Here is a 21,950-nt window from a genome sequence, read left to right on the forward strand (position 1 = left end):
AGTCCTTCCAGTGAATATTCAGGGTTGATTTCCTTTAGGATTGACTGGTTTGATTTCCTTGCTGTTTTAGGGATACTAAAGAGAATTCTCTAGCACCACAATTTGAAAGCATGAGTTCTTCAGTGCTCAGCCTTCTTTATTGTCCAACACTCATATTCATACATGACTACTGGCAAAATACAGCTTTGACTATATGGACCTTTGTCAGCAAAGTGATATCTTTGTTTTTTTAATATGCTGTCTAGGTTTGTCATAACTTTCTTTCCAGAAGCAAACGTCATCTAACTTCATGGCTGCAGTCATCATCTTCGGTGTTTTGAAAAGAAAAGAAAATCTGTCACTGCTTCTAATTTTTCCCCTTCTATTTGCCATGAAGTGATGGGACCTGATGCCATGATCTTCGTTTTTTGAATGTTGCTTTTTAAGCCAGCTTTTTCAAGCCAGCTTTTTCACTCTCCTCTTTCACGCTCATTAGCTCTTTAGCTCCTCTTTGTTTTAGCATAGTATCATTTGCATACATATCTGAAGTTATTGATATTTATCCTGGCAATCTTGATTCCAGCTTGTGATACATTGTGCATTTTGTGATGCACTCTGCATATAAGTTGAATAAACAGGGTAACAATATACAGCCTTGTCATACTCCTTTCCCAAATTTGAATCAGTAAGTAGTTCCATGTAAGGTCCTAACTGTTGCTTCTTGACCTGCACAGAGGTTTCTCAGGAGGCAAGTAAGGTGGTCTGGTATTCTCATCTCTTTAAGAGTTTTCCAGAGTTTGTTGCAATCCACATAGTCAAAGGCTTTGTTATAGTCAATGAAGCAGAAATAGATGTTTTTTTCTGAAATTCTCTTGCTTTCTCTGATCCAACAAATGTTGGCAATTTGATCTCTGGTTCCTTGGCTTTTTCTAAACCTTGCTTGAACATCTGGAAGTTCCTGATTCATGTACTGCTGAAGCCTTGCTTCAAGGATTTTGAGCATAACCTTACTAGCATGAGAAATGAGCAGAATTGTTCTATAATTTGAATATTATCTGGCACTGCCCTTCTTTGGGGTTGGAATGAAATCTAACTTTTCCAGCTCTATGGCCACTGGTGGGTTTTCCAAATTTGCTGATGTATTGAATGCAGCACTTTAATAGCATCATCTTTTAGAATTTGCAATATCTCAGCTGGATTTCTATCACCTCCACTAGCTTTGTTCACAGTAATACTTTCTACAGCCCACTTGACTTCACACTCCAAGAGATCTGGCTCTAGGTGAGTGATCACACCATCATAGTTATCTGGGTCATTAAGACATTTTCTTGTACAATTCTTCTGCGCATTCTTTCACCTGTTCTTAATATCTTCAGCTTCTGTTAGGTCCTTACCATTTGTGTTCTTTATTGTGTCCATCCTTGCATTAAGTGTTCCATTTATATCTCCAGTTTTCTTGAAAAGATCTCTGTTTTTTCCCATTCTATTGTTTGTCCTCCATTTCTTATGCATTGTTCATTTAAGAAGGTCTTCATGTGTTTCCTTGCTATTCTTTGAAACTCTACATTCACTTGGGTTTATCTTTCCCTTTCTCCCCAGATTTCCACTTCTATTCTTTCCTCAGCTATTTATAAAGCCTCTTCAGACAACCACTTTGCCTTCTTGCATTTCCTTTTCTTGAGGATTTTTTTTGGTCAGTTCCTCCTCTACAATTTTACAAGCCTCTGTCTATAGTTCTTCAGCCACTCTGTATATAAGATCTAATCCCTTGAATCTATTCATCACCTCCACTGTACAATCATAAGGGATTTGATTTAGATCATACCAGAATGGCCTAGTGGTTTTCCCTACTTTCTTCAACTTAAGCCTAAATTTTGCAGGAAGGAGCTGATGATCTGAGCCACAGTCAGCTCCAGGTTTTGTTTTGGCTGACTGTATTAAGCTTCTCCAACTTTGGCTGCAAAGAATATTATCATATGTTATATATAATATATTATAATATAATATATGAATAATATAATTGTAGTTATAGTTGCCTTTAATTTTTTTTCTTTTATCTTTGTACTGACTTATTTAAGTGTTGATCCTCAGTTCCTACAGTATAATGCCATTCCTAGTGGGATTTTTCCTTGCCTATAGATTATTAGTTTTTTTCCACTTCTAGAAAACCCTTTATATTCAGGGTATTTTCAGTTAAAACACTCCTTTAGTTCTTTAGTTTTGCTTGAGAAGTTAAGCATTTCTCTTTCGAGTCTGAATGATAACCATGCTGGGTAAAATATCTTGTTACACGTTTTTCCCTTTCAGCTCTTAAATATATCATGCCACTCCCCACTGACCTACAAAGTTTCTGCAGAAAAATTAACTGGTAGCCTTATGGGGGTTCCCTTGTATATGACTATTTTTCTCTTGTTGCCTTTTGTATTTTCTCTAACTTTAAATTTTACCATTTTAATTACAATACATCTTGGTGTAGGTTTGTTTGAATTCATCTTGTTTGGAACCCTCTGTGCTTCCTGTACCTGGATATCTGCTTCCTTCTTTAGGTTTGGAAGTTGTGAGCTGTAATTTAATTAAATATATTTTTGTTCCCTTTTTTTCTCTTCTCCTTTTGGGACCTCTATAATGAGAATGTTGGTGTGCTTAATATTTATGCAAGAGATCTCTTCAGTCAGTTAGTCAGTTCAGTTGCTCAGCTGTGTCCGACTCTTTGCGACCCCATGAATTGCAGCACGCCAGGCCTCCATGTCCATCACCAACTCCCAGAGTTCACTCAAACTCATGTCCATCGAGTCAGTGATGCCATCCAGCCATCTCATCCTCTGTTGTCCCCTTCTCCTCATTCCCCCAATCCCTCCCAGCATCAGAGTCTTTTCCAATGAGTCAACTCTTTGCATGAGGTGGCCAAAGTACTGGAGTTTCAGCTTTAGCATCATTTAGCATCCTGTGTGTTCCAAAGAACACTCAGGACTGATCTCCTTTAGAATGGACTGGTTGGATCTCCTTGCAGTCCAATGGACTCTCAAGAGTCTTCTCCAACACCACAGTTCAAACGCATCAATTCTTCGGCGCTCAGCTTTTTCACAGTCCAACTCTCACATCCATACATGACTACTGGAAAAACCATAGCCTTCACTAGATGGACCTTTGTTGGCAAAGTAATGTCTCTGCTTTTGAATATGCTGTCTAGGTTGGTCTTAACTTTCCTTCCAAGGAGTAAGCATCTTTTAATTTCATGGCTGCAATCACCATCTACAGTGATTTTGGAGACCAAAAAAAACAAAAACAAACAAACAAAAAAAACTCTGCCTGTTTCCACTGTTTCCCCATCTATTTCCCATGAAGTGATGGGACCAGATGCAATAATCTCAGTTTTCTGAATGTTGAGCTTTAAGCCAACTTTTTCACTCTCTTTCACTTTCATCAAGAGATCTCTTTAGTTCAATTCAGTCTTAGGCTGTATTAAATTTTTAAAATCTGTTTTCTTTCTGTTGTTTTGACAGGGTGATTTCCATTTTCTGTCTTCCAGATCACTTGTATTCTTCTATATTATTTAGTCTTCTATTTATTCCTTCTCCTGTATTCAATTCTATGATTGAATTCTTCATTTTTGGATGGGTCTTTTTTATATTATCTAGTTCCTTATCAAAATTTTCATTGTACTCATCTATTGTTTTTCCCATTTCAGTTAACATTTTTTACTACCAATGCTTTTAATTCTTTGACTTGTAAATTATATCTGTTTCATTCTCTTTCAGAGGTTTTCTCTTGCTCTTTCTGTTAAAAGCACCACTCACTTGCCAGGATGGTTGTTTGTTCATGTATTCTCCCTTTTGCTCTTAGTCCCCTCCCAGGAGCAATGTTTCCAGATGATTGCTTTCCTTTTCTCTCTGCCTGATTACATGTACATCTTTCTTAGAGCTTTGATTGTATGGAGGGCTTGGTGGTGGTGATGGTGGTGGTGGTGTCCTTCTGCTAGTTGCCAGTTAGTTTTTGGTGAGAATTGTTCACATGTAGATACATTTTAAAGGTTTTTTGGTGTGTGTGTGTGTGTTTATTTTTGATGTGTTTGTGGTGAGAGGTGAGCTCCACTTTCTCTTCGACTGTCCCCTATATTGTCTGTATTATAGATTTTAAATTTTAAAATAGAAGACCAGTGATTTGTAACATGAAAGAAAAAGCAGGTACATATATTTGTTGTATGCCAAATAGAAAAAGTATAGATTAATAGTGGAGCATGACCAGTTTAAAAAAAAATTTGAACAATTTCTATGAATAAATATACACAGCACAGTTGATAGGTTAAGAGCATGGATTTTGGCCAGTCACACATAAGAAGTACCTTCATTCCACTTAAAGGCTTTGTGAAATTGGGTAAATTACTCTGCCTCTGGATACAGTTGCTTCAGCTATCAAATAGGGATAAAAATAGCACTTATTTATACAGTTTATGTGAGATTAAGTGAGATAATACACCAAAATGTTCTATAGTGTCTGATATGTATAAGTACTAAATGCACATTAGCTCTTAGTAAGAGCAATTCTAGGCAAAGTGTCTTCCGCTGGTGAAGTATAGTGAAAACAACACTTCTGTATTACTCTATCAGGGAACTTGATCTCCTTTAGGAAGAACCATGGCAGTAACTTTTAAGAGCCATAAAATTAAGTAGTCTTTTTTTAAATAACAATTCTAAACACTCATTTTAAGGGAAATAATTGAACGTTAGAAAAATTTGCATGCCAGGAGATGTTATCTGTAGCAGAGTATCAGAGACAGCTGGAAAAGCCAATGTTAAATCCATTAAGTGGATACATATTTTGTCATGATATAGTAACAATTATGAAGAGGAGAAAACAAAAGTACTCACACAGACATGAAAAAAAATCATGAAAGAAACTTGTATACAAACATATTATGAATTGAGCTGTGTAAAAAAGGGAAGATAGTGTGTTGGCATGGTTGGTGACTATGAATGAGCATTGATAAGGGTTTATGCGGGGCAGCCTACTGACTTAATATAATGTACTCTTTGCATCTAAGGAAAAAAGTACAATGCCTTAGATCACTTTCTGTGGGTTGCCTATATCATTTAGGATTAGCCTGTGAAAATCTCCCAAGGGCTTCATTTAGTTCACATTAAGTCAGTTTTATCTCCTCCCAGGGCTAGCTATCTCAATCAACTCCTATTCTGTATGTATTCATCTACATGTCTCATCAGAGATGTGGCAGTAATAAGTTGAGTGAACATAAAATACTCTGGAAAAAAAAAAAAAGAAACTCAACTGGAGATGTTGAGGTTCAAGTGTTCTGAGCAGCGCAGCTTCATAATTGTGCGCTGACTAAAGAGAGCGTCTGTCTTGTCTCTAAATTGTTCAGGGGCCAGACAAACTTGTTTTTATATAACAGGATTGATAGGACTGCAAGTATCAGCCCAGTTTGTTGGCCCAAACAAGTTATAAGTTTGCAAAGAAAGGTGCAAAGCCATGAGAATGAGTTTGCTAGTGACGTTTGGAACCCGGCAGTTAAATGGCTGATGATATTACTTGCACTGTTACTCCTCAAGCCCCCAAACTCCAGACTTCTTATTTCTCCACCCAAGATAAGGCTTTATGAGGAATACCATCTGTGAGAAACATTCTCTTTAGTAAACCTGCATGAACTTGCTTTAGTTCATTTTCTAATTCAGAATCTTCCACCTCCTATCACTGTTGTGAATTAAATGCACTGTATGACTACTGAGTTGGCACTGTCTGAAGGTATTATTTGTTCACACCATAAAGCTTTACACTTTGCTAATGATACATTCTGTGATTTTACAAAGGAGAATGGAAGATGGAATGATACACAGGCAGGTTTTTAGTGCAACTCGTAACTCTATATTATCAACTGAGGATATTAATACACATGTATTAAAGGTAGAGATGAAATTGACAATGAAAGTCAATTTTTATTTCACTTAAAAAATAAAACCAGGTGTTCACCTTTGTAATCAAACAGTTATTAGTATACTGTAATTTATGAAATGATCTATTTAATGGTATAAGATATTGAAGAAGAAAAATTTTGCACTGTAACTTTAATTTCACAGTTTCATGGCTGAACAATGAATTAATGCATTCACTGAAGATGGCTTCAAATTATTTTATATGTCAAGATTTTAAAAAATATTGGCCATGTGTGCATGCATTCTAGGTCCCTTCAGTCGTGTCCAACTCTTTGAGACCTTATGGACTGTAGCCCACGAGGCTCCTCTGTCCATGGGATTCTCCAGGCAAGAATATTTTGGAGTGGATTGCGATGCCCTTCTCCATGGAGTCTTCCTGACCCAAGGATCGAACCTGCATCTCCTGTGGCTCCTGCATTGCAGGCAGATTCTTTACTGCTGAGCCACCAGGGATGCCCATTGGTCATATATCACATTATATACTTTTAGAATGAGAGGTGGTTTTGAAAGTGTTTAGTTTAATAAGCCTTGGACTAGTCACTGTTATCTATAGACTTGTTAAAATTAAGTATTTCTTTGCATTGAGAGAGATTTTATTCCATATATTGCTTCTTGATATGGCAGTCAATCTCCCTGCCTCCACATACAGTGCATTTGTTTTCCATGTTGTAGAATATGGAGGAATCTTAAATAAACGATAGAGGAAGTCAGATGCTGTTTGCAAAAGCAATGCTGCCAACTTGTAGGGATAATGTCTGGCAGAACTTAGATTTTATTTCTAAAGAAACCATTTAAAGATGTCCTTAGATTGACCACACCAAGCCCCAGAGCAGCAAAATATTCGTCATCCTCTCTAGCTCTGCTATCCAGTGCTTGTTTTAAGAGATGCATGGCAGCGGGAAATAATTAAAAATAATGGACCAGATATTCTTCATTTCAACCACTTGGCATTTGTAGTTATAAAAATAATTGAAAATCACCAAATGATTATCTTCACCAAGCAAGTTTAGTGCAGGAAATCTGTTAAAATAAACTGACAATATGTCAATAGATTGTCAGATTTATTTATTCATCTAACATACATTAAAGAGATGCTTTCTGCTTGAAGAAACTTAAAGCTTCTGTGGCTTTGTCAATTAAAATTTACTTTAAAAAATATCTCATCTAGAGGGCTTAACAGTTATTTTTAAAGAACAGCTTTTTAGCTTCTCTTTTTCCTTTCCCCCAATAGTTATATTTTTCCTGGCACTTAGTCATGCAGTATATCTGAGAAAGATGACCTGCATGAGAAAGTGAGCAATGAGAATGAAGCCTCAGTTTAAGTTCACAAAAGTATAAATCAGGCAGATGATTTTGTCTGAGCACATCTGAAGGCTAAAGAGGAAGGACAGGATTCAGTTTTCTTGGTTTTCAGATTACTTGGGATATGGCCTAGCTTAACAGGTCATGAAAATAAATCTTTGGTTGGCAAGGCAACAAATAAAAGCACAAATTTGTTGGTAACATGAGAGTCATAAGTAATGTAAGAATGTGTAAATAACAAGTTAGATGGTCTGAGTTACCCCTAGTTGGTATGTGGGAATAATTATACACACGCACAAATGTGGCATTCTCTGGATATTATGGGAGCAAGTGCATTTTAAAAGACATATCTGTTACCCTATTACTAAAATTTGACTGTTAGCATCCAAATTAGCAAGCGTCAGCTGCAGCTTTATCATCAGCTTAAATAAACTATATAAAATAACTCACCCACAATTTACCCATCATTGTCCTCATCTTTATAGTGATGCCTCTTTGATAAAGCCAGTAGTATGTAGCCTTTCCATATTCTTACTTAAGATAACTTATTTTCTGGGGTGATGAAAATTCAATATTGGAATGACAGTTTTAGTGCTTTGCTCTTGAAAACTGAAGTGGGGAAAATCATTTTGAACTTTACTCATCATATTTGAATAGATGTTATTTATAACTTCTGACTCTCAGATATACCCAAAGACAGAAGGAAAGTAGTGAAATCTCTATCATTGGACACATTCAAGGTTGTGACCCCGTATTCTCTCTCCCTCACAGCTCCTTGCTTTATCAGTGAGAATCCACATAGTCCTTAAAAAGGGAACTTCATTCTTGGAGATAAGAGTGGAGAATATGCTCAAGTCTAAGGCAAATAGCTGATTCAACGCTTGGGCCATGGTAATTGGCTACTGAATGAGTATGTGACATAAGGTAGCCTATCATAGCAAGCTTGGGGCTTTGCTTTGATTGACAGGACAAACTTCCTTCTGAATGAGAAAAAGGTAACTTGTTGCTGTGGAGGCTGTTGAACTCTTTGATAATAATGAGAGGAATTGCCTTCAGGAGGACTTGACTCCATGAAGTACCAAATGGAGACATGGATAGATGGTGGGAGCATGGTGATCTTGTTTTGCTGGTGGATTAAGACTTCCTGGAAATTCAATCTTCTTTTCAAATTTATGTTTATAAACCAATAAAGTATTTTTATTATTTAAGCTACTTAGTTGGGTTTGTATTACTTGCAACTAAAAAGTGTTCTAATGGATGTGTTCAAATACATGATGGGTAATATCATGAAGAGACTAGAAAAGGGATTCAGACTGTAGACTTGTAGTTGAACTGGATAGTCTTTAAGAAAACTTTCAAGCTTGGAATTCTAGTATAGAATGAACCTGGGTTTATGTACTCCATTACTTCCACCTGAGTCTAGACATGTTAACCAGATTCCCTTCAAGCTGTGTGTGTACCATATACCTTGTATATTTTAGTAACTATAATTGTATATTTCTTAGCTCAGTTTCTGCAGAAGAAAATGGCTACCCACTCCAGTATTTCTTGCCTGGATAATCCCATGGACAAAGGATTCTGGCGGGTTACAGACCTTGGGGTCTCAAAGGGTCAGACAGGACTGAGAGACTAACATACACACACAGAACTCAGTTTATTGCTAAATGATCACATATCACTGTTCCCCTTTATCCAAGATAGCCCTCAGTTAACTCAAACTAGCAGAGATTTATAATTAATTCTTATTAGGATACTTATTGCTGGGAATGATTGTATGATTTCTTTTTAAGAGGTCATTATTCAAAATAAGGAGCAAGGTGTGAAAGAGATTTAATGTAAGATTTAGACAACATAGGATCTAGTCAAATCTTTACCTTTGGTGGTGTTCCTTTCTATTTTTTTAAAAAGGCAAAAGGCCAGGTGTATCATTGTAGATTTCATTAAGTACTAAATGTCATTACATGTTAAACAGAGACATGTTTTTCTTGGATGAAATGTTAAGTCAAAGCTGACTACAGTCCAACCGTGTTGGAATAGTATTCTACATTGAAATGGATATAAAACATGGAAAGTCTGGATGCCTGTGGGAAACCTACAGAATAAAGGGCTTAAGATGACCCCTACAGTATAGACTGAAGTCACACCACTGTTGTGTCACTAAGGAAAACTGACTACTTTCCTTCTAAAAACAGAATTCAGCAAGAATTTGGAGATAGAACGAGGGTAGGGAGGACAATGGTTCTTTCTCAGTCTGTTGCCATCCAATAGAAGTTTAGATCATCCCTGGCATAGAAAAGGAAAAGGCTGATTCCAAGAAGGTCACCACCTGGGCTTGTCTGGACCATCCCCAGAGCAGGATACCTGTGCTACAAAGAACTTCTGTTGTCTTTTTCCTGGAAGATGTGATTCAGAGCTTCATATTTTTGGCAAAAATGCCTCCATTCCCTTTGGGCATCTGTGCTTTTCTTCTCCAGAGAGTATCATTCTTTTCCTCAATTGATTATGTGTTTGTTCTTAGTCTTCTAGAGCAGAAGGAATCTCCTAAAAATCACATCAGTGTTTGCATGTATTATAGAAATCTGTTCAGTCCCTTTAAAAAGATTTTAAACATCTTTTAAAAATTGAATCAAATTCAATGTTATGTTTGTTTTTTGTTCTTGACCAGTATGAGTTAAGAGTGGGAAGGGATGGATATGGGGAAGTGAATTAATAAGCTTCATAGTGCCATAATGGAAAAGACCCTGATGCTGGGAAAGATTGAGGGCAGGAGGAGAAGGGGGTGACAGAGGATGAGATGGTTGGATGGCATCATCGCCTCAATGGACATGAGTTCGAGCAAACTCCAGCAGATGGTGAAGGACAGAGAAGCTGGGCATGCTGCAGTCCATGGGGTTGCAAAGAATCGGACATGATTTAATGACTGAATGATGAATGACAGTTCCATAGGTGCCAGGCCTGGATTCTCAGAGGTGGAGTTTTATATAGTTCTTAAAAGTGCACATGGTTCTATTGTTAGGACCACCGAAGGAAACATTTTAGATAACTTCTCAACAGTTCTTTTTATCGCATGCTTCATTCACCATCTCAATTGTTTAAATACATTAATAGGGTTTGTTGTTTGTGTTGCTTTACACACACATTGAGAAAACATAACGGGGTTGTCTTTTACTTAAAATTCAGTCTGCTGGCGAAGATTTTCCTCCTTCTGTATGAAATAGGCTGAAAGATTTAATCTGAGGAAATTGCTTGTGTCAGCAGCTGTCACAAAACATGTGGCCTGTTTTGGAATCTGGAGCAGCTGCCATGCTGAAATACTATTTGTCTTTTCAGGGGGAAAAAAGAGTATCAGTGGAATTTGTCTTCTTTGAAGTGCTTCAGCTCTTTTATTTCTAATTTCAGATGTCAATGGCCTGTTTGGAATGACTAAATAAGGCAGAGACCATTCTCCGCTGAGCCCTTAATATCTAGGGTATTTCCCGGTAGCAAAAACATTGTAAGCACGGCTGGGTGGGGAATCAGCCCTTCATTCTGCCAGATGCCAGAAAATTCATGAGGAAAACATGCTCCAGGCTTCCATAAAGGTTATACACGCTTTCCTCTGGAGTGATTTATGGGAACTTTTTCTAGAAGGAACAGGGACTCTGTACTCCCATCACGTGACACCTTAGACCACTTTCTCTGAGCTATACCAACAGGACACACGCAGGCCCTCTCAAATCTCCAAACGTGCGGTCCTTCTTTTCCATTACTCCAATGACTTAAGAATCCCTCTTGCTGCAGAAAGGTGTTCCTGATTAAGAGTGGCTAAAAGACTCTGATGCTGGGAGGGATTGGGGGAAGGAGGAGAAGGGGACGACCGAGGATGAGATGGCTGGATGGCATCACTGACTCGATGGACGTGAGTCTGAGTGAACTCCGGAAGTTGGTGATGGACAGGGAGGCCTGGCGTGCTGCGATTCATGGGGTCGCAAAGAGTCGGACACGACTGAGCGACTGAAGTGAACTGAACTGAACTGAACTACACCAAGGATGTCTTCTCACATATACAGAGGCCCAGACTTCCTCAATGTACTTACTTTTTTGTTTTTCCAGAATAGATTCACTTTAATTTATATGTCACTTTGATGTGCTGATCACATGCTCTTCATGCATCTGGACAGCGTATGTCTTTTGTGAATGAAAGATAACACCGCGCAGTAGGATACCATGGGAGAGGGTAATGTGGCTTCTGGTTTACTTCCCATCCCAAGCTCAACGCAGAGAGTGGCCTAAAATGGGCTGTGGGTTGGCAGATGTAGACGAATCTGAGAATGTAATGGTTAGTAATTTTGTTGTTTAGTTGCTAAATCATGTTTGCTTCTTTTGACCCTACAGGCTCTTCACTAGGCTCCTCTGCCATGGGATTTCCCAGGCAATAATACTGGAATGGGTTGCTATTTCCTTCTATAGGGTATCTTCCCAACCCAGAGACTGAACCCTGAATCTCTGGCTTGGCAGCCAAATTCTTTACCACTGAGCCCCCAGGGGAAGCCCCAGTGGTTATAAATATAAGCTTGCTAATGTCATATACCAGAATATTAGTCACGTCAGGCATATTCCTAGCACCTCTAACTTTTATACCAATCTGTAAAATGGGTAATGGTGCTTTCTTCAGAGGAATGCTGTGAGGGTAAGCAGAAACAATACATATGAAGACCTTAGCTTCATCCTTCCTATTAATACAATTATCCATGTGATGCCAGGCAAATTAAAAATTCTCTTCAAACCCATAATATTCATCAAGCTAAGTAAATATCTCCAGGTTGCAGGAAAGAAAGAAGTGAGGGCATAAACAGGAGTCATTTTTGGTTAGAAGAAAAATTTCGGAAAAAGAAAATGAGGAATAGACTCCAATATATGTTTGTTTATATGATATCTGTAATGATTGTTCAGTAAATATTTTTAAAAGTGATTAACCGTGCAAAACACTTGGTAAAATATAAAATGATATTCAGTGTCAGTTTTCTTCTCACATTTAAAATCACTATTCGCAACATGAAGATGTTCATAAAAAGAGATGATCAGAAAAGGACATTGAGCGAAATGATCAGACAACATAAAAGCTGAATCTAAGGGAGGAAGATTTAAACAAAAAATAAGAAGTACCATTGACCTTTAAACAACATAGGCTGAACTGTGAGGATTCACTTATACATGGATTTTTTAAAAAATAAAATACATGCTGAAGTCCTACAAAATGAGAAGTTGGTTTAATCTTTGAGTATGGAACCACCTGTATGGAGGCCCAACTGTAAGTTATGTGGATTTTCATCTCTGTGGGCATGGCCCCCCAACTCCTGTGTTGTTCAAGAGTCATCTGTATGTATGTATGTATGTGTTTTGCTTTTCAGCTAATTTTATTTTTAAATTTATTTTTTGACTGACATATAGTTGGCTTAAAATATTGTTAGTTTCAGGTGTACAACATTTAAATGATTCAGTGTTTAGTGATTCAACATTTAAATGCATTATGAAATGATCACTGTGATAAATCTAGAACTATCTGCCTCCATACAAAGTTATTGCCATAATATTGACCATATTCCATGTGTTGGAGGTATTCAATTTTAAGCCACATTAGCCTCTTGATCCTTGGAAGAAAAGCTATGATAAACCTAGACAGCATATTAGAAAGCAGAGACGTCACTTTGACGACAAAGGTCTATATAGTCAAAGGTATGGTTTTTCCAGTAGTCATGTATGGATGTGAGAGTAGGACCACAAAGAAGGCAAAGCACTAAAGAATTGATGCTTTCAAACTGTGGTGCTGGAGAAGACTCTTGAGAGTCTCTTGAAGAGCAAGGACATCCAACCAGTCAATCCTAAACGAAGTCAACCTTGAATATTCATCCGAAGGACTGCGAAAGCTGAAGCTCCAATACTTTGGGCACCTAATGTGAAGAGATGACTCATCAGAAGAGACCCTCATGTTTGGAAAGATTGAAGGCGGGAGGAGAAGGGGGTGACAGATGGTTGGATGGCATCACGGATCCAATGGACATGAGTTTGAGCAAACTCCAGGCGATAGTGAACGGCAGGGAAGCCTGTTGTGCTGCAGTCTATGGGGTCACAAAGAGTTGGACATGACTGAGTGACTGAACAACAAAGTAACAGTAGAACAGAATCATATCACATTGTAAATGAATATATTTCTTCATTGATACTACACTGATGAATGGTCTCTGTATAAACAAAAAACAAAGCCAAAGGAAAAAAAACAACAAACCCAAAACAAATTGCTTCGCATGGTAAAATAGTATTGAAAGGGGAAAGGGCAAGAAAAAAGAGGAGGAAACTTAGAATTCTGGGGAAAGATTTCTTCCAAAATTTTAGTTTAGAAAAAAGAAATATACTTTCTTTTAACAAGTATTTCTGATAATCTGCCACGTGCTAACACTATGAAAGGAGCAAATTCTCAACAAACGTTGTGAAAGACAAAGTTGCTGATCTTTGGGTGACCATACCAAAAAAAAATAAAAATAAAAATATGGGAGAAGAATCAGGAAAAGTACATAAATCAAGAACAGAGGGAGGATGAAAGACAAACAGAAGGATGGACCAAAACAAAAGAAGTTAGAAATAATATCTTGTAGTCTTAAGTAAACAAATCTGATAAAGCTAAAGTAGCAGTTTGGAATATAGGAGGAGAAGCTGTTTCTCCATATAATGAAATGGGAAGTGGCTAGCACAGATGTTCATATCAGTAATCCCATCATTCCATACCTCCCAGAACTCAGAATCACCCTGGCGGTGTGTGTGCTAAGTCACTTCAGTCGTGTCCTACTATTTGTGCCTCTATGGACTATAACCCATCAGGCTCCTCTGTCCATGGGGTTGTCCAGGCAAGAATACCAGAGTAGGTTGCCATTTCTTTCTCTAGGGGATCTTCCCAACCCAGCAATCAAATTTGGGTCTCCTGTACTGGCAGGTGGCACCCAACTCCAGTACTCTTGCCTGGAAAATCCCATGGATGGAGGAGCCTGGTGGGCTGCAGTCCATGGGGTCGCTAAGAGTCAGACACGACTGAGCGACTTCACTTTCACTTTTCACTTTCATGCATTGGAGAAGGAAATGGCAACCCACTCCAGTGTTCTTGCCTGGAGAATCCCAGGAATGGGGGAGCCTGGTGGGCTGCCATCTATGGGGTCGCACAGAGGTGGACACGACTGAGGCGACTTAGCAGCAGCAGCAGCAGCACTGGCAGGTGGGTTCTTTACCACTAGCGCCACCTGGGAAGCCCTTGATAAGAAGCAACACTGAATATTGACACCATCTCTATTTTGTTCTTACTTATTCATTTTAATTGGAGGATAATTACTTTACAATGTTGTAGTGGTTTTGCCATACATTGACATGAATCAGCCATGGGTGTACATATGTTCCCCATCCTGAACCCCCCTCCCACCTCCATCCCCATTCCATCCCTCTGGGTCATCCTAGTGCACCAGCCCTGAGTGCCTTATCTCATGCATCAAACCTGGACTGGCGATCTATTTCACATATGATAATATACATGTTTCAATGCTATTCTCTCAGATCATCCCACCATCGCCCTCTCCCACAGAGTCCAAAAGACTGTTCTATACATCTGTGTCTCTTTTGCTGTCTCACATATAGAGTTATCATTACTATCTTTCTAAATTTCATATATATGCGTTAGTATACTACATCGATGTTTTTCTTTCTGGCTTACTTCACTCTGTATAATAGGCTCCAGTTTCATCCACCTCGTTAGAACTGATTCAAATGTATTCTTTTTAATGGCTAAGTAATACTCCATTGTGTATATGTACCACAGCTTTCTTATTCATTCATCTGCTGATGGACATCTAGGTTGCTTCCATGTCCTGGCTATTATAAACAGTGACACCATCTCTAATCTCAAGGAGTTCAAGTGTCTAATAGGATAACCTTGGTTGTAGACAACTGATTCTTTGACCAGACCCAGTATGAGAAGAGCTATCACAGTAGCTCTAACTATAGTAATAAAAGTTCAGAGGAGGAGAGTAATTGTGCCTGTCCACAGAGTTTTCAGTAGACCCTTTGTTTGAAAGAACACCCAGATTCACTTCTCTCCCAGGATAGAATTTTACACCGTTTGAACTGAGAGAGTTTACTCTAGTTCAGAATGCACATCATTTTCTGCTAAAATAAGGTTCTCTGATTCTAAAGACTGTTTAACGAAGAAGTTCTTCTCTCCAGGTTTTAGCCTTTAGCCATTAAGAAACATTTGTAAAAATGATCAGTGTAAGGCACAATGAAATTTAAGAATTTAGCCACTCTTCTTGAGGTATTTGCTCTGGAATTCATTCTTTTTCACTGATAAAGGTAAAAAAGAAAAATACCTTTTGGGCAATATACAGGCTAAAAAGGTGAGTCCTTCAAAACACTTGGAAACAGCATTTGTACTAAGTTTATGTGCTATCATTTTGTTGCTTTTTATTTTATTTTTTGTATATGTACCCAAGGAAAACATTTGGGGTGTATTCAAAAGGGGCCTACCTTATATGTGTGTCAATATTCTGACTGGAACTTGAGGTGAAAAGTCAATTGAGTGTCTGCCTAAAGTCTTATCTTAAAAATAGTACTTTTACAGTGTACTTACTTAGTGCCTATATAAAAGGCATTATATAGGGGGGAAAAGTGAAAAAAAAATTCTATAAAACATGGTGTAATTTTTCAAGGATTGTAAATTTGAAAACTGAACAGTTGTTGTATGAAGCAAGCCTATTTATAGTTCTACACACATACCTAAGTTTATACAGACTCTGGAGCAGACTGGTAGAATGCAAAAATCCATATTCACATGAAAACTACAAAATAACAAATTTTGAATTTTGTAACAATGTGTTTCAGGATGACCATTTAGCATCCTGTGGTTATATTTGCTCTTTTCCACTGACCTTTAGAATACTCTGCTTTACTAAAAAATTTGGAGAAAAATTGATACAACAGGTTGCTTGCTGCTGCCACTTTTGAAAGGGTTGTAGCTTTGCCCTTGATTTTCTAACTTTTCTGACTTTTTTCTATAGTTAGAGAATGGAGGAGGGTTGTGGGGAAAGAAATGTGCTGGGCTCTGTTTTCTTTTTTAATTTTTATTTTATTGTTCAGCCTCTTAAACAGTTAAAAAAAAATTACTTTGGTAAACACCTAACATGAGGTATATCCTCCTAACAGATTGTTCAGTCTGCAGAACAGTTTTGTAATAAGTACACTATTGAACATCCGATCTCTAGAACTTACTCATTTTGCATAACTGAAATTTCATATATGTTGATTAGCAACTCATTTCCCTTTCTATCTCAGCATCTGGCAACCACTATTCTCTTCTTTGCTTATATAAATTTTCTGCTTTGGTAGAAAATTTTGAGAAAAATTGGAACAACCCATTCTTCTAGGAGTCTGTTTTAGGTTCCTCATAGAAGTTGAATCATGCCGTATTTGTTCTTCTGTAACTGACTTAATTCACTTAGCCTAATATCCTAAGTGTGCATCCATGTATTCTAATATGGCAGAATTTTTTTTTTTTGAGGCTGAATAATAATCTATTGAGTATGTATACAGCACATTTTCTTAATTCTTTCCTCTGCAAATGGACATTTAGGTTGTGTCCACATCTTGCCTCCTGGGAAATAGTGCTGCTTGAGCATGGAACTCTAATTTCTCTTTGATTTCAGGTTTTTTTTGGATAAATACCCAGAAGTAGAATTGCTGAATCTTAAGATTGTTCTGTTTTTAATTTTTTGAGGCACCTCCACACTTTTCACAGTAGCTGCACCATTTACTACTTCCTACCAACTATGAGAAAAGCTTCTGATTTTTCCACATTTTCACCACACTTGTCTCTCTCTTTTTTGACAATAGCTATTCTAACAAGTAAGAAGTGATATCTCATTGAGTTCTTGATTTTCATTTCCCTGATTATTTTGTCATAAATTGCTGACCATTTGTATATTGTCTTTGGAGAAATGTCCATTCAAGCCTCTAGTAAATTCTAAAATCGGGTTAATCTTTTCTGCTATTGAGTTATGTGTTTTAGATATGTATTTTAGGGATCAGCCCTTTATCAGATACATGTGAAAATATTTTCTCACTCTGTATTACATGTTTTCATTCCTTTGCTTGTTGCCTTTGCTGTGCAGAAGCTTTTTAGTTTGATGTAGTCCACTTCTTTAATTTTGCTTTTGTTACCTGTAGTTGGAGTCCTGTCTTATATTTAGAAATTGTTTCACCAATTAAAACCAAAGAGCATATTTAAACAGAAAACAAAACAAAATCAACAAGCATTCAACAATGGAATCCTTTGCTCTGCTAACTGTAAGAAAACAAGTGCTTTTCCAAATAAAAAATATTTGTAAGTTATTTGTCATAAAATTAGCAAGAAATATTTTATATAAAATGTGAAGAGTGATTCCATTCCTCTTTCAAGAGCATTTTGTTAGGACCAGTATCTTCTTTCAATGCTCCTTGTTAAAAGGCAGAGCTTTTCAGACTGAAAAAAGTTTTTGGATTTCAAGTTCATATGTTATGCTTTGCAGGGCAACAGAGAAATAGGCAGGCACTGTAAGCACAAAGCAAACAGAATAATTACAGCTAAATGACAATAAAGTAGAACTGATTCCAGGAGTAAGCATTTTATTTTTTCACTTAAAGAAAAAGTGAAATTTATTAATAAAGTTTTGACAGGTAGATAATATCAGTTAACAGCTAAAATAAATAATATGTAGTTTTAGCTATTCATTCTTAAAATGAAAACTTGTTTTCATCACAATTAGAATGAAGAAATAATAGATACGTCATCTCCATGTTGTTTATTTGATTAAAACCCATAAAACTGCAATAGGATAACTAATTAAACTATAATTAGATAACTATAAACTGTATTGGAATGGTTAACAGTAATTCAAGACAGCGTAGTTCTCAAGACCTTCTCCTGTTATTTCTTTTTATATTAGTCTTTTTTTTTTTTTTTTGGCTAAACAGAAAACCTAAGTCAAACATAATACATGAAAAATTAATATTCATTATTGTCACAGTGATATCACATGTCCCAATTTGTTTTATATTAATTCACTGTTAAGTAAAACAAACAAACAAGGACCAGAACGTTTAAGCCAACAATGGCATATTTTAACTTTATAGATAAGAAAGGGCATTTTAGGAGCTTTTGACTTCAAAATATTTTGCTGTTATATTCAATTATGATTCTTACATGAGATTTTGGAAACAATTGAGTACTAAGCATGGACATTTTACCTTTCCAAATGAGACTTGTAAAGCCTATTATTTATAAAATTTCTAAGTAAGTGACAAAGGCAGAGCAAAAAAATCTAACTGTGGTTTTTGGTGCAAGTAATAAGGGGAATGAAAAGTGCCTGAGGGAGAAGATAAAGCAAATCTAAAGTAAAACCTTCCCAACACAGCCTGGGGAAGGGAGATCTGCTTAGCATCTTATCAGCTATCTCACTGTGCCTGCTGGTTGAAGAGGAGCTTGTTCCAAGAGTTCCACTCAGAGAAACCAGGCTAAAGAATAGTGTATCGTTTAATAATTAAGAACCCAGTGAGCTTGCCAGTTTGACATTTTTTTCTTTTTCTTCGGCAAAAAAAAAAATTGTTTGGGTATACGTGTGTGTGTATATGCTGTTGTGTAGTCACTAAATTGTATCCAATTCTTTCCGACCCCTTGGACTGTAGCCCTCCAAACTCCTCTGTCTATGGGATTTCCTAGGCAAGAATTCTGGAGTGGGTTGCCATTTCCTTCTCTAGGAGATCTTCCCAATCCAGGGATGCAACCTGCGTCTCCTGCCCTTGCAGGTGGATTCTTTACTGTTAAAAGCCACCATGTTATATGACATATACACATATTTGCATATGGCATATCTGATGATATAACATGTATATTGTAATAGAAAATGATTGCTACAATCAACTTTATTAGCACATCCATCACCTCCATCTCACTGTTTCTCTTCTGTGGGGAAAACACCTAAGATCGTAACAAATTTCAAGCATACAATACTGTATTATTAACTATAGTCATCATGCTGTACATTAATTTCCCAGAACTTACTTATTTATAATTTAAAGTTTGCCCACCTTTCTCCACACCCCCTGATCCAATAGAATAGGACTATTCTATTCTCTGGATTATCAGTTCAATCTTTTTATATAAGTGAGAGCACCCAGTATTTTTCTGTCTGTTTCTGGCTTGTTTCACTTAGCATGATGTCCTTCAGGTCCATCCATATTTTCAAAAATTTTCTTTTTTATGCCACTTTGATGTTTCTAGCATATCACTTACTTTGCTTTCTTTGTTCAGGCAATAAATAATGAAGATAGCAAATGTTGCATGATGTACTGGAGAGGACGTACATTGTATCCAATGATACATTGGAGAGGAGGAAGGCCGGAGGCAGAAAGATCATTTAGAAAGCTAATTCTGTCCATTGTGTCCATTGTGAGCATTTTACATACACATGTATATAATGATGATAGTAGTATGTATCATGGGAAGCCCTAGTGGCTCAGTAGTAAAGAATTTGCTGACCAGTGCAGGAGATGTTGGTTCGATCCCTGAATCAGGAAGATCCTGTAGAGAAGGAATTGGCAAACCACCCCACTGTTCTTGTCCAGAGAATTCCATGGACAGAGGAGCCTGGTGGGTTATAGTCCATGCATTTGTGAAAAGTCAAATATGACTGAGCAACTAACCAACAACTATGTATCATAAGGCAGAGTCTGTATCAAAGCAGAGAAAAGGTCTGTTTTGGATTCATTGATTGTAGGCATGGCATCAAGGTTCATGTAAAAATATGCCTGGGAGCAAAGGTCAGGAGACAAGGTAGGAATATAGAAAGAGTAAATTTTAAGTTTCTCGGTTATTCTTTTTATATATTAGTAAAATCATAGCATATTAAATATGTAATATTTAAAGATTATTTTAAAATAAATATTTATTGAATCTTTACTCTGTTTCAGGTTTATGGTAAGAATTCTATATGAATTTTCTTAAGTCTTGCAAGAGGTCTAAAAGTTTTTTATTCCTATCATTCTTTCATAATTGTAATCTCCCAGCTAGTGAAGGGGTTACACATCAGACAGGTTTTCTTAATTCCAACATCTGTGCTCAAACCTCATCTCTGTCTTTGCATCCCAATGCCTAGATATGTATTTGTGTATAGTTAACATTCAATTCATGCCTGTTTAACAGATTGCTGACTGCATACTAATATTTGTGCCACAGGACAGCCTAAAGTTGCAAACGGTGTGTCTGAAGAATAAAGAAAGAAAAAATAGAGAGCCAAAGGGTATAATCCTTGATTGATAAAAAAAAAAGAAATAGGATTAAGAAGTTTTTTTTAAAAAGTACAATTAAAAAGATTTAGAATGATACAGTAGTCTGCAGTGAAATATGTCAAAGATGGAGCATAATGTTTAGAAAAGTTCTGTTTTGGCCTAAGTTTCATGAATTTATAATACATAGGGTTATGCAATTGGCCTAAAATTCATATTTCAAAGGGTAAACTATTTTCATTTGAGGAATACCAAGATATTTGTTGCAACCTTCTTTGCATATAAATAGCAATGCCTGTCACAGTTAGGTTTTTAATTGTCTACTCTGTGCAAGACTGCACAGCATGGTCCATGGAAGATTTAAAGTGTATATCTAACAGTCCTATACTCAAAGAACCTTACCTGGGAGTTGGGGAGACTGGATGAAAACAATAATTCTGCACCCAGGGGTCTCCATTTCCTTCACCTTGCCCTGCGCACTGGCATCTTGAAAAACACCACATACACTCTTCAGTTTTTTTGTTTTTTTTTTTGGCCTTTTCTCTCCCAGTCTGAGTTAAGTCTCTCAAGATGGCACCATAGCTTGCTCACTCATTTCTGTTAGGTTTCTATGCAAAAAGTAGGTAGTTCACAGGGCCTCTTTTGACTGCCTAATCCAAGTCATCTATATTTACCTTGATCCCCTTTCCCTATTTTATTTTCCCCTCTGGTACTTATTACCAATGTCCACATGCTTATACAGTTTATAAAATGATATGTTTATTGATTGTGTATTAGTGGATTGTTTCCATCCACGAGACTGTGAGTTCTTTGAGAAGAGGAACTTTTTTGTTCATGTCTGTATCTTAGGCACTTAGTGCCAGGCATGAAGTAGAAACTCGGTAAATTTTCATTAAATGAATGAAAAAATGAACTGGTTAAGGATACCTTTAATTGCACAGCAGCCAAATTGGTAATGCAAGCAAGAATCACTACAGAGATTCATAGAAAGTGCTTGGTTATGTACCTTTTTTCCTGAGTCTTACAGTATCTCAAGGAAAGAGATTCTGTCTCTTGAATATATTCGTGCCTCAGGACAGCCTAAAGTTAATCTTCTTTTGGATATATACCTTTTGCCAACCAGTCAGTATGAGGGAAAGGCCTGGTGGGCCAAAAACAAGTTGGGATTTACTCTAGTGAATAGTTGGGAGCAGACAAGCTGCATGATGTGACTTGTATTTCAAACAGATCCTTACTGTTGCTCTGCAGATTACAGAGCTGTGAATCATCTGAAGTGAAGGTGGCTTATTGCCTCTAGCCAAGGACATTTTTGTTCAGACAAACTAATTTACTGTTTTACTTTTACATTCCCCAAAACCATTGTTTTAGGTTTCAAAGAAAATTCCTTCCCTT

This window comes from Oryx dammah, unplaced genomic scaffold, assembly GCF_014754425.2.
Source record: "Oryx dammah isolate SB20612 unplaced genomic scaffold, SCBI_Odam_1.1 HiC_scaffold_18, whole genome shotgun sequence".
NCBI classification, from domain to species: Eukaryota; Metazoa; Chordata; class Mammalia; order Artiodactyla; family Bovidae; genus Oryx; species Oryx dammah.